Source organism: Neofelis nebulosa, chromosome 2 (assembly GCF_028018385.1).
Source record: "Neofelis nebulosa isolate mNeoNeb1 chromosome 2, mNeoNeb1.pri, whole genome shotgun sequence".
In the NCBI taxonomy this organism is placed as follows: Eukaryota; Metazoa; Chordata; class Mammalia; order Carnivora; family Felidae; genus Neofelis; species Neofelis nebulosa.
This window is the reverse complement of record NC_080783.1, coordinates 168147061-168165438: the sequence shown is the minus strand read 5'-3', so window position 1 is coordinate 168165438 and position 18378 is coordinate 168147061. Positions and strand designations below refer to the sequence as shown.

At 39.4% G+C, this 18378-nt stretch overlaps 1 protein-coding gene across 3 annotated transcripts in view; it reads left to right on the top strand.

The window, feature by feature from the left end:
• Positions 1-374: 374 nt before the first annotated feature.
• Positions 375-18378, top strand: part of LEPR (leptin receptor) — a 156665-nt gene continuing 138661 nt past the window's right edge. For 2 of the 3 annotated variants that reach the window (XM_058717094.1, XM_058717092.1), the window contains exon 1: positions 15743-16620. The gene's annotated coding sequence lies outside the window, so the exon portion shown is untranslated. Of the gene's footprint in view, positions 630-15742; positions 16621-18378 lie in introns of those variants that run through there. The other variant, XM_058717095.1, reaches the window with a different exon arrangement.

Genomic DNA, 18378 nt, shown 5'->3' with positions numbered 1-18378 from the left:
AAACATTAAAAAAAAATTTTTTTAATCATGTATTAACACTGACTTAAAATTGTCACAAATGAACCATACTAATAATGTAAGATGTTAATAACAGAAAATTTGGTCTGGGGTATATGAAAACGATCTGTATTATCTTAACAAACTTTCTGTGGATCTAAAATTATTCTAAAGTAAAAAGCTTGCTAAAATAGTGGATGGCATAGGAAGAGTAATAGTTTTGTCTTGCAAACCAGGAGAAAAGAGAGTTGGAGCAAATTCACAAAGTACTAGGACCTGTATTCCTCTCTGCTATGGGAGGAAGGAGATGACATTTGTTTGAGAGAAGGGCTAAGCCAAATTGGGATATCCAGCTTGTTTCTGCTCTGCTGTCTCATGGCTCTTCCTGGGAAGAAAAATAGCTTCACAGAGCCATGTGTACCAGAAGATTAGATTTGACAGTTTTTTGGTGCAGGGGGTGGTGGTGTGCAAACTCAAATGCCCATAGCATCCAGTTAGGTGGTTTAAATGACTAAAGGAAGCTGGGTATAAGAACTGTAGGAGGGCCCGGAAATGCAGCAAATAGGAGAGACAAGCCTTACACGAAAGAGCAGCTGCTGCTCAGTGCTGGCCAACTTTTGCTCTGCAGCAAGGTCAGTTCAGATGCCTTATTTACTGATATTTCAAATGAAGCTTGGAATCCAGGTGAAAAAACATTACATGTAATAGTCTAGTTTTAAAACATTGGTTACTTTTTCAGAAATTTTTTTTGTAAAGCATTATGCATACCCCAACTATACTGAAAGAAATATTTCTGTGGACATGGTTTATAACCTGAGCTCTGATGAGCCAGGTGGACCAATCTAGGGGAGCCAGAGCTTTGTGTAAAGTGTGAAGCCAGTCTGGGTCCTGGGCTCTCAGAAGAGCTCTGCTCTCCTTCTTGAAAGTTTCGATAATATAGAGAACAGCTGTATGGCATCCCTGGCAAGTGGCATGAGCAAAAATCAAGGCTTAGAACATCACAGGGTATGTCTAGGAGATCGGATGATTGAAGATTCATGAAGAGGGGAAATTGTTGGCCTAGAAAGTTGGGTTGGAGCTAGATTATGGTGGTCCTGGGCATTTGGACACTATGCTATTGGCAACATGTGACTAATCTCTGGCTTCTCTTGAAAGAGCCCAAGGTGGAAATCAGAAACTAGAATGAGAAATTGGCCATCCACACCTGGACTTCCCAGCCAGGAGAAAGGCAGAGTAAATGAGTGTACTGAGTCTAGTTAGAAAAATTGGATTCAGGTGAAAGAGACCATTCCTAACAAGCAGGCAGAGAGTGTTTATGCATATACCCTTGTGTAGTTGTTTGATACATACATAACCTTTCTAACTGAGCTAGGTGGGCCTGTTTGGGGTCATCAGAACAGCTCCCATGGGCACCCCAGCTTTGTACCAATAAGGAGGGTTAGATTCATCCTCATTCTCTTTCCTGTCTTAGTGCCTCTTTACCCACCGCCCCCCCCCCCCCAAGGATTATTACACTGATCCAGAGCTTTTGAAATGGAGAAACCTATGTCTGACCCGTGCACACAGCACACAGCAGTGATATTTAATGTGAGATTAGATCAGAGTCAGCCAGGAAGCTTTCTTAGGTATGGGACACAGCCAGCAAAATGAAAAAGGTTTATCTAGGGGTGAGTTTTTCCCTCTCTGCCTGGCTGTCCTTTCTCACCCTCCTTTCTCACTCTCCTTTAGGCATCCTTTCCCCCCCAAAACATAGTCCATAATGTCTGTTTGAATTGCTTCAAATTCCACTAGGCCACTAGATGAACACATTCCTCCCTAAACAATAGCATTATATTTCAAACTCCTTTTGTTCTAATCCTGGCATTTTAATAGCCCACAAGAGGCTGCAGTAACTACCCTCACCTTACCACCATCACCAAGGAGATCAAATATCATTTCTAGGATTTATTATAAGCCCCCTGTGGTGAAAGCAGGAACCAGATTTCAAGAAACTGCCAGTTACTTATTTTAAGTAGGATGTTGCTAATGGTTGGCTGGTCCTTTCTAACCATGAGTTAAACTTGGTGTTTTTGTTACTTCTATCCATTGGTTCTAGTTCTGTACAACGACACAAATCAGAGTAGCTCTAATATAATCATAATTATATGAAAGAGCATTTCCTAATAACAGAAACTATCAGCAACATTGAAAAAGTTGTTATATAGTGTAAATCCCTACTGGGACCCTGTCCAATCCCTGGTCCCTTCCCAACAAAGCAAACAGAGGGAAATTTCTTTCCCCTCTAGTAGAGGGAAATTTGCTTATGACTTTGCCATTAAGATTTATAATGAAAACTTTTTTTATGTGTGTATTGTAGGAATGAAACTTTATGTGCAAGCTTAAACAATGACCATTTTTGATATCCAAATGTGTGTTTTTTCTATCCAAACAATAGCATGGGGAAAGGTCCTACCCTTATTTCAAAAATGTCCAAAATTGTTTTATAAGTAATTTTCAACATTTATCAAGGACTATTTGAAAATTTTTAATGTTTCTTTATGTATTTTGAGAGAGGCATATAACATGAATGGGGGAAGGGCAGAGAGAGAGAGGGAGAGAGAGAATCCCAAGCAGGCTTCACACTGTCAGCACAGAGCCCAATGTGGGGCCCAAACTTTGAGATGATGACCCAAGCTGAAACCAAGAGTTGGACTCGCGACTGAGCCAACCAGGTGTCCCAATCAAGGACTATTTGAAATCAAGCATGGTGAATAAAGTGGATGTTTGGGACACATGATAATCATTTGGGGAGGGGGCAGTAAACAGGTCTGAGTAGCAATCAGGACAGTCTTCCTTAATGAAGTTCAAAAACAACTTCTGAAGGTAATTCACACAGGGGAGCTCCAAAGGTGTTCTTGTAAATGGCAGTAAAGAAAGACAATACTCATGATGACTGGTAATCAAGTAATGCTGGATTAATGAACTATTTATTTTATATCAAGCTTCCTTTGCTCATATAAAAGTTTCTATTTATTTATTGTTTTGGTCACCCTTGATTTGCCTCTGTGTGAGGAGAACCATGATTAAGGTAGGATCCATTCATTTATTCAGTGACTGCTCATTGAGCACCTTTTTTATGCCAGGCACTAAGGGTAAGATGAACAACACTGTGGGTTTGGTGCCTGCTTTCATGGATCTATGGTAAGAATGGGGTTTAAGATCAGGGAATGGAAAAACAAAAAACAAATCTTCAAGGCAAACCAACTGGAAACCACTGCTATCAGTTAAACATGCCCACATTTTGAGTTAAATTTTTACTTTTTCTCCAAAACATTATCTTGACAACATTATAGTCCTAGGAAGTATTAGGGAGTGCAGTAATGAGACTGTGGTAGGTCTTATGCCTTTATAATGTTTACATTTCTTGTGACCTTTGTGCACGAATGTTTTTGCCCATGTGGCCAGTCAAAAAATGATCTGGTTGACCTGTTTTTCCAAAAGACCTTTGATCAAACCTTTGATGAACAAACAGAGAATCATGTTTTCAAAAAGGATCTACCTACAAAGTTCTATAGTGTCATAATTTTTAAGTACGAAATGTGGACTAAAGTTGAAAAAAAAAAGCAGTAGTAAGGGACTGAGTTAAACTTTTAACTTTCAGAGGAGACTTACCAGAGTAAAAATTTAACATTGAGTTATCTTTCTTTCATTTAATGTCATAAAAAGTTAGCATACACTAGGGGCGCCTGGGTGGCTCTCTTGATTAAGTGTCTGACTTTGGCTCATGTCATGATCTCATGGTTTGTAAGTTCAAGCCCCACATCAGGCTCTGTGTGGACAGGCCAGAGCCTGGAGCCTGCTTTGGATTCTGTCTCTCTCTCCCTCACTCTCTCTGCCCTTCCCTGCTCACTCTCTCTCTCTCTCTCTCTCAAAAATATATAGACATTAAAAAATAAAAAAAAAAGAGTTAGAATACACTCATTCATTCACCAAATATTTATTGAGCACCTAATGTATGCCAAACACTATCCTAAATATTGAGACACAATAGAAAAGTAGAACTGGTATGTTACAGTTTAATACATAACTACAAATTTTGAGGAGATACAGAAGAAAACTGGGAAAGCACAGAGACCTAATGCAGGGTAGACAGGGAAGGCTCTCTGAGGAAGTGATGCCTTTAAGCAGAGACCTTGGATGAGTAGAAAATAATCTGGTCAAGGGTGAGGGGAAGAGATTTCCAAGCAAGAGGAGCTGCATGTAGAACAGAGTATATTGTGACTTTAATACATTTCATATTGTGAAAATTTTCCAAAGTTCAAAATAGAAATTCAGCATCCCATGATATTAGCAAATCTCGTCACTTTACTTTAGACTGGCCAGAAATATGTCAGGAAGAAAACTTCAGAGGTGGATTTCATTTTTCTGGCTTGTAAACAAAATGCTTAAAAAACACTTTCCCAACACTTGAGGTTAGTTTATAATTACCCTTTTTCATCACCCCGGATAAATTTCCAGACTTTAGTAACATAATAAAACCTTTTTTTCCCCTGCCTTTGTAAATAAATAAGCTACAGTGAAATCTGGTTCAAAAGGTAAAGCAAAGAGCAACCCAGGTCTTCCAAACATCATGTAAATTTGAGCTACTATCAGACATTCATTAAAAAAAAAGAAGATAATCAGTTCACCAATGGCATGCTATTGTGAGGAAGTAAAAGGAAGCAACTCAGACCAGATACTGTGATTCATTAACAGGGCTGCCATTTGGGAAAAGGGGTGAAGGGTGCAACGTGGCCAAAGAAATTAACAATCAGTCACTCATTATTCTTTTTTTTTTAACTTAATTTTATTTTTTTAAATTTACATCCAAATTAGTTAGCATACAGTGCAACAATGATTTCAGGAGTAGATTCCTTAATGCCCCTTACCCATTTAGCCCATCCCCCCTCCCACACCCCCTCCAGTAACCCTCAGTTTGTTCTCCATATTTGAGTCTCTTCTGTTTTGTCCCCCTCCCTGTTTTTATATTTTTTGTTTCCCTTCCCTTATGTTCATCTGTTTTGTCTCTTAAAGTCCTCATATGAGTGAAGTCATATGATATTTGTCTTTCTCTGACTAATTTCACTTAGCATAATACCCTCCAGGTCCATCCATGTAGTTGCAAATGGCAAGATTTCATTCTTTTTGATTGCCGAGTAATACTCCATTGTATATACATACCACATCTTCTTTATCCATTCATCCATCGATGGACATGTGGGCTCTTTCCATACTTTGGCTATTGTTGATAGTGCTGCTATAAACATGGGGGGTGCATGTGCCCCTTTGAAACAGCATACCTGTATCCCTTGGATAAATACCTACTAGTGCAATTGTTGGGCCATAGGGTAGTTCTATTTTTAATTTTTTGAGCAACCTCCATACTGTTTTCCAGAGTGGCTGCTCCAGCTTGCATTCCCACAAATAATGCAAAAGAGATCCTCTTTCTCTGCACCCTCACCAACTTCTGTTGTTGCTTGAGTTGTTAATGTTAGCCATTCTGAGAGGTGTGAGGTGGTATCTCATTGTGGTTTTGATTTGTATTTCCCTGTTGATGAGTGATGTTAATGAGCATTTTTTCATGTGTTGGTTGGCCATCTGGATGTCTTCTTTGGAGAAGTGTCTATTCATGTCTTTTGCCCATTTCTTCACTGGATTATTATTTTTTTGGGGGGTGTTGAGTTTGATAAGTTCTTTATAGATTTTGGATACTAATGCTTTATCTGATATGTCATTTGCAAATATCTTCTCCCATTCTGTCGGTTGCCTTTTAGTTTTGCTGATTGTTTCCTTCTCTGTGCAGAAACTTTTTATTTTGATGAGGTCCCAGTAGTTCATTTTTGCTTTTGTTTCCCTTGCCTCTGGAGACATATTGAGGAAGAAGTTGCTGCGGCCAAGATCAAAGAGGTTTTTGCCTGCTTTCTCCTAGAGGATTTTGATGGCTTCCTATCTATATATTTAGGTCTTTCATCCATTTTGAGTTTATTTTTGTGTATGGTGTAAGAAAGTGCTCCAGGTTCATTGTTCTACATGTCGCTGTCCAGTTTTCCTAGCACCACTTGCTGAAGAGACTGTCTTTATTGCGTTGGATATTCTTTCCTGCTTTGTCAAAGATTAGTTGGCCATATGTTTGTAGGTCCATTTCTGGGTTCTCTATTCTGTTCCATGGATCTAAGTGTCTGTTTTCGTGCCAGACCATACTATCTTGATGATTACAGCTTTGTAGTATAGCTTGAAGTCTGGGGTTGCGATGCCTCCTGCTTTGGTTTTCTTTCTCAAGATTGCTTTGGCTATTCAGGGTCTTTTCTGGTTCCACACAAATTTTAGGATTGTTTGTTCTAGCTCTGTGAAGAGTGCTGGTGTTATTTTGATAGAGATTGCACTGAATATGTAGATTGCTTTGGGTAGTATTGACATTTTAACAATATTTGTTCTTCCTATCCAGGAGCATGGAAGCTTTTTCCATTTTTTGTGTCTTCTTCAATTTCTTTCATAAACTTTCTATACTTTTCAGTATATAGATTTTTCACCTCTTTGGTTAGATTTATTCCTAGGTATTTTATGGTTTTTGGTGCAACTGTAAATGGGATCGATTCCTTGATTTCTCTTTCTGTTGCTTCATTGTTGGTGTATAGGAATGCAACCGATTTCTGTGTGTTGATTTTATATCCTCCAACTTTGCTGAATTAATGAATAAGTTCTAGCAGTTTTTTGGTGGAATCTTTTGGGTTTTCCATATAGAGTATCATGTCATCTGCCAAGAGTGAAAGTCTGACCTCCTCCTGGCCGATTTGGATGCCTTTTATTTCTTTGTGTTGTCTGATTGCAGAGGCTAAAACTTCCAATACTATGTTGAATAACAGTGGTGAGAGTGGACATCTCTGTCTTGTTCCTGATCTTAGGGGGAAGGCTCTCAGTTTTTCCCCATTGAGGATGATATTAGTGTTGGGTCGTTCATATATGGCTTTTATGATCTTGAGGTATGCTCCTTCTATCCCTACTTTCTTGAGGGTTTTTATCAAGAAAGGATGCTGTATTTTGTAAAATGCTTTCTCTGCATCTATTGAGAGTCAGTCATTCATTCTTTCCATTTCTATTGTCCCCTGTTCAATGAACTCTACTCTTCTGGATCATTTTGTGATGACTATAAATAAAACACGTATGGGGCACCTGGGTGGCTCAGTCGGTTAAGTGTCCAACTCTTGATTTTGGCTCAGGTCATGATCTCATGGTTTGTGAGTTCAAGCCCTGCATCGGGCTCTGTGCTGACAGTGTGGAGCCTGCTTGGGATTCTTTCTCTGCTCCTCCCCTGCTCTCTCTCTCTCTCTCTCTCTCAAAATAAGTAAACATTAAAAAAAATAAAACATATATGATTACTGATGCCAAAGTCACCTGCTTAAGAATATGAAGGGCCTGGGGCGCCTGGGTGGCGCAGTCGGTTAAGCGTCCGACTTCAGCCAGGTCACGATCTCGCGGTCCGTGAGTTCGAGCCCCGCGTCAGGCTCTGGGCTGATGGCTCGGAGCCTGGAGCCTGTTTCCGATTCTGTGTCTCCCTCTCTCTCTGCCCCTCCCCCGTTCATGCTCTGTCTCTCTCTGTCCCAAAAATAAATAAAAAATGTTGAAAAAAAAAATTAAAAAAAAAAAAGAATATGAAGGGCCTGCCAACCTGGGATTACAAATTGTCCTTTGCTTTGATAGGCTTTTGTAAAGGGCATGTCCTTGAACCCGCTGGGGAGTGGGTAAGATGCTGAGGTGTCTCCATGCACACTCACCCACTGTTGTATTTCAACACATGGCTCCCATGGCTGGTTTGTCAGCACATTTTGTAGATGAAAGGAAGCACATAAGTTTGTATGTAGTATCTCAACTTTTAAAGGGACCTCAGAGAGCATTTAATGTCAAAACTCATCTAATGTAGTGCAGTATTTTTCTAAAGTGCATGTATAAATTTGACTAACTGCCCTCAGTTCACTATTTCACGAGGTAGCTAATTCTCTTTCCAGCAGCTGCCATTTTAAAAGTTTCTCCCTAATATCAAGGTAAAGTCCATTTTCCTTACTTCCATGAGGAGCAGTAATAATACTATCTCATGAACACTTCTAGATAGCAGAGCTGGGCCAAGAGGCTTCCCATGCCTTGTTTCTAGTGCTCCCAGCAGTAGTGGCCGGAAGAATCCTCCTGAGCATTTTACAGATGGGGAAACATATGGTCACATGGGCAAGACAGGTGGATCCAGTCAGGCTAAATCCAGTGCCTAGGCCCCTTCCTCAACACCATGGTAGTTCTCATTCAGAATGGTGTATTTGAAGGCATCTCATAAACTCTTTTTGGCTTCCTTATTCATACTTCATGTGCTGCTTTCCATTGCTCTCAGGATAAACCATGACTAGATCTTTATAAAAGGTATATATGGATGAATCTAAAAGTTATACATGCCCAGAAAACTGCACACAGTACTCCAGTTAACATGTGAGTTTTGCAAAGAGACTTCCTTTATTGAGTCTTTTATTAATGGCATTTATATGTATGTATGTATGTATGTATGTATGTATGTATGTATGTATTTTTAGAGAGAGTGCAAGTGGGGAAGAAGTGCAGAGGGAGAGAGAGAGAATCTTAAGCAGGCTCCATACTCGGTGCAGAGAATGGCATTTATTTTTAAAAGTAACAGTAGGGGCTCCTGGGTGGCTCAGTTGGTTAAGCATCCGACTTTGGCTCAGGTCATGATCTCATGGCTCAAGAGTTTGAGCCCTCATCCGGCTCTGTGCTGACAGCTCAGAGCCTGAAGCCTGCTTCAGATTCTGTCTTCCTCTCTTTCTGCCCCTCCCTCTCTCTCTCTCTCTCTCTCAAAAATAAATAAACATTAAATTTGTTTTTAAAAACTAACAGTGGCATATTAGTTAAGATAGAGATGGAGGTAGGTTTAACCCCTGGCTTTAATACTGACAAGCTGTTAAACTCTGGGCATTTTACTTCCCTGATTATTAGTTTTCTCAACTATATCATGGGGATGATGATGATAATGATGCTTACTTTTTATAATTGTTGTAAGAATTGACATAATGCAGCTAAAAAACTTAGTCTGAGGCTCACAGCACTATATATATTCAATAAATGATAAACATTATTATTATTATTTCTTGCTTTGCAGTAAACCAAAATCCCTATGACTGTTACCAAGCTAGGCTTTCCCTATACCATGTTTGTAAAGTTGAATCTTATATATATATATATATATATATATATATATATATATATATATATGTTGAATTTCATCATGGTTAGATTCTGGCCAATATTTCCAGCTTGAATCTTGTTTCTGTCATTTGATATTTAGTAATCCTTTCCAGTTTTGTGTTGCCTGAAAATTGGTAAACATATTTTCAGTATTTCATTAAAGTTGTTGCTAGAAGTGATTACACGGTGAAATTTATGTTCCCATTTAGTTAACTTATACCGTTCTATGTTTGTTCCCACTTACTTGCTTCCACTGTTCTCAGGATTTAATACATGTTCAACAGCTACATGTAGGATTTTCCCCGTGCCTTTTAAAAATCATACACTTGTTATATCCCCTCGTGATCCCCTGAGTTTTAAGCTGCCTCCGACCTATGATGCTGTAGGTCTCCCGATATTGACATAGCTGAATCTATTAACTAACTTCTAGAGTGGAAACCAGACACCTGGGGTTCGTACTAGCCTTTCCATCTACGCACTTTAAGCTCTCTGTGGCTCCATTTTTATACTTATAAACCTGAGCAAATATTTGCCCTTTCCTTCCTTTCAGTGCCATGGTGAAGATGAAATAAATAGTTGTAAAAGAACATTGCGTTCTTCAAAAAGCAGTGGCATACCATTTACAGATAAATTCCTCATCTAGTCACTATCAAAATAGCTAAACCACTAACTGTGGGCAGGAGAAGCCCCTGAGCAGCAAGCTAGTGTGGATGACACCAAGCCTATGTGTTTGTCATCTGCGTTTCACTCGGGGACCCGGACTCATTTAAAGCTTCATTACACACATAAGTTTGACAGGCTTGGGTCCTTCATTTCCTAGTCCATGGTCAAGTAGAGGTAGGTAAATTGAAAATAGCTGGGGGGATAAATTGAAAGTCTCAAAGGGAGGCACGTTGAAGGTAGCAAGAAACAGATAATCATTTTAAAAGAAAAAGAGAGGCAAAAGAGCTACACAAATTAGAAACTCGGAAGTACAGAAATCCAAGACCATTAAGTAAAGGGGAAAACCAGCCTTGAGCTGCTGAGTAGATTCCAAGAACATCACTGGATTATAATCTAGTACTGTCTGTGGTGTTCAACATGATCACTGATTTCTGTGTTGGACCTCTGTGTTTTCACGTGCCCAGCTTTCATTCTGGTCTCTTTTGGAAGCAGCACTGTGGCCTTTGGAAAACTCCCTTTCTCATGTTGTACTCTGTCTCAGAAGACCCATCACCTAAAGTGTCCTCTCCTCTCCTGGACAAGGCTGAGTGTCTGGTCTAAGCAGATCAGTAGCTTTCGGACAGGAATTTGCATGTCAGTAGGGTAACTCATAGCTTTTGGGGGTGCTTCATCCTGGGACCCTGAATAGATACTTTATTTTTCCTTCCACACAGACTCTGGGAACTGCAATGGTTCCTGACCTTTTCAAGATTGGTTATCTAATTTTCCTTTAATTTGGGGACTACTCTGAAACATTCCAATAAAATATTTAGCTTAAAGGTACTTTTAGGCTGCTCACAGTTTGTGATCTCTAATCGACACAGATTCATTAAAGGAAAGGCTCAATTTTGTTCCATATGCAGTGTTTAAAAAGCCCCAGGTATTTGTAATAAAAATTTAAAATATTTCCATCTGACTGTTAAAATAAATTTTAAGTTATTTAGCATTAAATGGCCATTTTCATTCTAAAGAATTTTCTCATTTCCTAACCACACCAGATAAATGAGTTGTAATGGCATACAAATCCAAGAAAAGACTGCATTTTATTGTTAAGTTTGAGTATGTCTCACTTAACTCTTTGTCTCAGCATGGCTCTGGTTAGCTCCTCATTAAAATGATGACTGATATCATAAAAACAGCCTGAGGGTACATTTTAAATGGAAAACTTTCAGTTGTGGTTCAAATACTTTGAACATTCAACAAGTATCTACAGCTACGTTCTGGGGTACAGCAGTGAGCAAGGTGGACACAGGCCCAGCGCTCATGGAGCTTGTGGTCAAATAGCCCAGTAAATGTATTCACAATGAAAGGAAGAGTGGCCTTTGCTCCAAACAAGCTCATTGCCCAGGGCTCTGGCCATGTATTTCTTCTGCCTAGAAAATCTAATAGCTGACCTTTATCCACATTCTTTACCTATCTTCTCCCCATACATCCCATTCCTTTTTCAAGGTTAAGCCTCTCACAATAACAGTGATGGTAGCTAAACATTTATTGCGCAGGATGCTAACCTCTTTATTTGGACTACATTATTTCTCATGGTGCACTATGAGATATTCATGTATGACTCCGCAGTAATCTAATTGATGGGATTTTAGGAAGACATTATATGTATATATATATATATATATATGTATATACATGTATTTAAATTTAATATATATTATATGATTATAGTATATATTATATTTTAATATTATATATGTGTGTGTATACATATATACATATATATACACACAAATTAGTTAATTAAAATATTGAATTCATTGTGCTCAGTTTACTGGGATTCTTTTGACCATAGAACCTGAAATATTAGGTGGGAAGGAAACAATTTGATATCTGCTGTGCATCAGAATTGCGTGGGGAAGGTTTTTTTTTTGTTTTGTTTTGTTTTGGTTTTTTTGAAAGAGAGAAAGAGAGAGAGAGAGAGAGAGAGCACACATGTAGGCAAGCAGGGGAGGGGCAGAGGGAGAGAGAGAGAGAGAGAGAATCTTATTTTTTCTTTCTATAATTTATTTATTTTTTATAATTTACATCCAAGTTAGCATACAGGGCAACAATGATTTCAGGAGTAGATTCCTTAAGGAATCCCCCTCCCACAACCTCTCCAGTAACCCTCAGTTTGTTTTCCATATTTAAGAGTTTCTTATGTTTTGTCCCCCTCCCTGTTTTTATATTCTTTTTGCTTCCCTTATGTTCATCTGTTTTGTCTCTTAAAGTCCTTATATGAGTGACATCATATGATATTTGTCTTTCTATGACTGACTAATTTCGCTTAGCACAATACCCTCTAGTTCCATCTACGTAGTTGCAAATGGCAAGATTTCATTCTTTTTGATTGCCGAGTAATACTCCACTCTGTGTGTGTGTGTGTGTGTGTGTGTGTGTGTGTGTGTGTACCACATCTTCTTTATCCATTCATCCATTGATGGACATTTGGGCTCTTTCCGTATTTTGGCTATTGTTGATAGTGCTGCTATAAACATTGGGGTGCATGTGTCCCTTTGAAACAGCATACCTGTATCCCTTGGATAAATACCTAGTAGTGCAATTGCTGGGCTGTAGGGTAGTTCTAGTTCTATTTTTAGTATTTTGAGTAACCTCCATACTGTTTTCCAGAGTGTCTACACCAGTTTGCATTCCCACCAGCAGTGCGTAAGAGATCCTCTTTTTCCACATCCTGTGAACATCTGTTGTTGCCTGAGTTGTTAATGTTAGGCATTCTGAGAGGTGTGAGGTGGTATCTCATTGTGGTTTTGATTTGTATTTCCCTGTTGATGAGTGGTGGTTATGAGCATTTTTTCATGTGTCAGTTGGCCATCTGGATGTCTTCTTTGGAGAAGTGTCTATTCACGTCTTTTGCCTTCTTCACTGGATTATTTGTTTTTTGGGTGTTGAATTTAATAAGTTCTTTATAGATTTTGGATACTAACCATTTATCTGATATGTCGTTTGCAAATTATCTTCTCCCATTCTGTTGGTTGCCTTTTAGTTTTGCTGATTATTTCCTTTGCTGTGAAGAAGCTTTTTATTTTGATGTGGTATCAATAGTTCATTTTTGCTTTTGTTTCCCTTGCCTCTGGAGATGTGTTGAGTAAGAAGTTGCTGCGGCTGAGGTCAAAGAGGTTGTTGCCTGCTTTCTCCTCTAGGATTTTGATGGCTTCCTGTCTTACGTTTAGGTCTTTCATCCATTTTGAGTTTATTTTTGTATGGTGTAAGAAAGTGGTCCAGGTTCATTGTTCTGCATGTCGCTGTCCAGTTTCCCCAGCATCATTTGCTGAAGAGACTCTCTTTATTGCATTGGATATTCTTTCCTGCTTTGTCAAAGATTAGTCAGCCATATGTTTGTGGGTCCATTTCTGGGTTCTCTATTCTTTTCCATTGATCTGAGTGTCTGTTTTTGTGCCAGTAGAGAGAGAGAGAGAATCCATGCTTAGAGCAGAAACCAACCCGGGTCTTGATCCCATGACCCTGGGATCATGACCTAAGCCAAAATCAAGAGTCGAATGCTTAACCAACTGAGCCACCCAGGTGCCCGTGGGGGAGTTTTTGAAAAATAAAAATGCCTAAGTACATCATTCTCAAAAATTACAATTAATTAAAAATACACAAGCATGTACATATAAAACACAGCACAAAAAATGACCCCAAATCCTACCTTCTTAAAGTAATCACAAATAGCACTTTGTGTGTTTCCATTGGGTCTTTCTATTTTGTGGCTCTAAACTTTTAAACAAAATATTGGGGTAGACATAGCCTCATCATTGAGATCTTCTCTTTCCACCTTACTCCATTCCTTTCCCCATTATGCTTAAGTTTTCTCCAGAATTTCTGACCTTCTACTTGTTCATGACATCTTAATTCATTTATTTTTCTCCACCAGAGGAACCTATCTTCTTCTTCTATCCCCAACTCTCTAGAATATCAGTTTCAAAAGGACAGAGAGTTTTGTCTGCTTTGTTCATTGCAGTATCTACAGGCCTAGAAGTGTGCCTGGCACAGAGAGGATGTGGAAAATGAATGAATGAAATTGACAAAGTGCCCTTCAATAATGCTATACTATTTCCACTCCTACAAGAAATGTAAGGCAGTGTCTGTGTCAGAGAAATATTTTTGATGGGTAGGACTTGGAGGCACCACTTGAATGTTTCCTAGGATCTGTGGAGGGTATCGGGAATCAGGAGCTTACAACACGAAAACAAAGCGTGATGTCTGGGGCCACTGGGCCAACAGCAGATGCCATACACAAGGGAAATGCCATGTTGAAGATCCCACCTGCCCTCGAACAGGCTCAACAGGAATATTTTTAAAAACATGTGCAGCTATTGGTTTCAGTACTTGAGCACCTAACTTGTCTACATAACAAATTTGGGAACTTGTTCAGGACTTTGTCCTGGTTCCTTTGGTTCACATCTTTCTACCATCCAGATGGCCTAATTCTTAAACTTTTTATGAGCAGAGTACTGCTTTCAGTGCTATTTAGTCATTTCTCACAGCTCTCTATCCTTTAGAACAGCTTTTAAAGTTACTTGGGCCATTTTGGGTACAGGACATTAGATGACTGGTTTTGTGCACCTGAATAAATGGAAGCCTTCTTGGTATTATTAATGTTCAAAAATATGCAACCCACACTCATATTCTTCAACTGGAGATTGTTTTGAAGTCATTTTTTAATCACTGAATTTCTAAATCAGAAAGTATATTTGAAAATAGAAATTTAGAACTAAATACAAAGAACAGCATGAAGGGCTTTTTATAAAAATTAAGAGGGGCAATGAAGTGTAGTGACAAGGCACCAGGGCCAAGGACCAGGAAATCTGGGTCCCATGGGCTTCTCTGCCCATCGTTAGCCCTGCTAGTGCCCTACTTAGTTGGGAAATGAGGCTGCTCATCCTAATTCACAAACTCTCTTATGGGAACTATAGATATGTGAATCACAGTGAAAACTGTAAATGTTTATTCAATTGAAAAGGCCATGCTAATCTTAAATACCGAAGAATGATGGTAGTTTAGTAGAAAGAGGGATTCTGAAGAATTCTGGAGTTTGTTTTCCCAAACTGTTTTGTATGGAACATCACTTCAGTGACGTGTTTAGTCAGCTTTTGATGACTGCTAACCTCAGTACCTTAGTGGCTTATCTCCCATACACATTTATTTTCATGCTCACTGTCTGCAGTTCAACCACAGTGAAGCTGGTCTAGGCTGGGCTCCACTGCATGTTGGGCATCAAGGTTGTGGTCACCGTGTCTTGATTCCAAGCTACTGGTTGGCTTCAGATCTTCTCTATGTGTCTATCGTTATTCTAGTACAAGTGGCTAACCCAGACAGGTTCTCCAGGCTGAGGCAGAAGTGTAACAGAGAAACTAATCGGTGCCAGAACATCTAAGGCCTCTAATGTTCCATTGACCAAAGCAAGTCACATGTCCAAGTCCAATGTCAATGGGGTTGGGAAGGATACTTTACCTACAGTGGGGGCAGAGGGAATGACTGTTTGCTAAATATTAATCCAAGCTTTCACAAATGTCTTTAAAAAATAGGAACATGCTTAAAAGAGCTTAGAAATGTCTTAGACGTTTCCAAAATACAATGCCTTATTAAAGGTTGTGAGGACTCTTGTTCTAAATAAAATCGTTTGATTTTGCTTAGCATAGTGATAACCAAATTTATGTGACCGTAGTAACTTTTGCCTGTACTTCACAAAACCCATTCATGTTTCATGACACTGGATTTGTGCCAAATACACTTTGGTAAATGCTGTTCTCAAGTTTGCATTTGAATGATTGTCAAGCGTACCAGCTCTGGATCAGATAGACCTTCCTTTGACTCTTGGCTCTGGAACTATTTTTAAGTGTCTGGAATTCTTGCGGTAGACAGTAGTTTGCTGTAAAGTTGAGTTATGCTGCTGAGAAGTGGATGGTGGTACCACCTGTGCTAAAGTAGCGAAAGGAAAGAGGTGAGCTCTGGCAGATTAGGCCAGGTAGGGTCTGGTTGAGAATTCTCATGATAGGTTCACAAACCTGGTAAAAATAAAAAAAATACTCTGCCATCATGGTCCTGACTTAGGTAATAGAGAAGATAAAGCCACATCCTGGTAGAAGAAATGATAAATATGTGATTTGTAAGATTATTTTTACCTCTTTTCATTCCCAAATATCTTTCAACACCTATTTGATGATGCCTAGAATTCTGGTTGAAACAACGTTCTACATTATAGAGCGAAGGAGAAGATTTTGATTTAATAATGAAGCATCGTATTATATCGTAAAGTATAATTAGCCAATGAATTAGCCAACTGATTTAGGTTCCAGCTCAATTTGGAGAAGAGGAACAGAATGTTGGTAAAGAAAAGGACCCAGTGATTTGAAAGGAGAGTGTTAGGGTCTGAGTGTTTATGTGCCCCCCAAATTTATATGTTGAATGTCTATGTTACCCCGATGTCATGGTATTGGGAGGTGGGGCCTTTCAGAGGGGATGAGGATTAGATGGGATCATGAGGGTGGGACTCTCATGAATAGGATTGTGTCCTTATAAGTGTCACAAGAGGGTCTGTTTTCTCCCTCTCCCACATAAAGTCATAAGTAGAAGTGGCCGGTTTGTAACCCAGATGAGGGCCCTCAGCCGAACCTGACTATGCTGGCACCTGATCTCATACCCCCAGCCTCCAGAACTGTGAGATATAAATTCCTGTTGTTCATAAGCCACCCAGTCTATGGTATTTTGTTTTAGTGCCCTGAGCTAAGACAGCGGGAAAGAACCCCAGAGAGTAAGTAAGAAGGAAAAAAAGAAGGACACACTGCAAAGACATATTTGGTCAGAGCCACTTGAGGACAAGTAGAACTTTGTATTAAGGTCCTTGTCCCAGGCCCCGTTCTACTTGGTGAGGTTTAAAGACCTGTGTTTATTTAATACAGACTTCTTACAAAGGATCTCTTTCCCCAGAGGATGTGCGAAGCAGCGTTGCTATAGTTTCCACAGAATCTCAGTATGTCAGAGCAGGCAGGATTTTGAAGATTATGTATCTGAACACTACAATTTTACAAACGAGAAAATTAAGGCACAGCAAGGAAAGTAAAGCTCAGAATTATTCAGCTGGAAGAGATAGAAATCGACCTACCTCTCAGAGCTCACAGTTCAGGACACATTTAATAACAACTGCATTATTAAATAATAAGAGTGATAATGATAATGCCTACCATTGATGAAGCGTTCATTACAGCCAGGCATAATTCTAAGTACTTTATGTGCATGGTTTCTTTTATGCCCCATAATAACCCAATGAGGTAGGTATCTCCTTTATATAATAGGAGGGGCGCCTGGGTGACCCAGTTGGTTAAGTGTCTGACTCTTGTTTTCGGCTCAGGTCATGATCTCACAGTTTTGTGAGTTCAAGCCCCACGTTGGGCTCTGTGCTGGCAGCATGGAGCCTGCTTGGGATTCTCTCTCTCCCTTTCTCTCTGCCCCTCCCCCATGCATGCTGTCTCTCTCAAAATAAATAAAATTAAAACATTTTTTAAAATAAGAGGAGAACAGAGCACAGAGGGGCTAATAAATTTGCACCCAGGGTTACCTGTAAGTAAGTGACAGAGATAGGACACATCAGAAAGTAATTTTCAAAGCAACATCTGGCATACACCAGGTCTTTTTCCAGAAACATCCACCTGATGAAAGGGCAATACTGCATACCTCTTCATTCACTCAGACAAACAGAAAATGGGCTTAAAGGACATGTTCTTGATCTTCCCTGTGTCCACCATCAAACTCAACCATCCTCTTCTTCATGCCAGATGGACATGAAACTACAAATTCCCTGAAACAACTGGGGAGGGAGTAAAAGAAAATTAGTAGCCACTACTGTATTCTAAACAGCTAACTCCCAGGAATATTGTCCTGAAGATTTGAGTTGAAAAGAAGAAACTCACTCTTAGTGGGTGGGTACTTAATCAGCTCAGATGGCTTAAAGATAAAAAAATAAAAAACAAAAAAAAATAAAAGCTCAGGAGAGTGGGATTGTGGAATTGTGTGAGCGGGCTATGTTCACCGTGTAGAGCACAGGCAGTCCAGACAGAGGGAAATTGACTAGGATTAGGAACTAGACTTTGGAATGAGAGCAGTGGCAGTGAATCTGCCCTTCGGTTGCAGATGTAAGAAAGGTGGTCAACATCCATACCAAGAGATGACAAGTAGGACCCAGGGGAGATCCACCCAGCCTATGCTATTGGAACCTGGAGCTTGAATAGGTCTTGCCTTGTTCAAGAAGAAGTAGAGAAGAGAAAATCAATTAGAATGGTTTCTGGGGGGAAAAACTGTGCAAACAAAGAAAAAAAAGCAGTATCAGGAAGATTTGGAGGAAAGAGTACACATCTCAAAACAAGCTACTCTAGGATCCAGAGGACTATTTAAGAGATAGTTTGTCATCCTCAGAAAAAT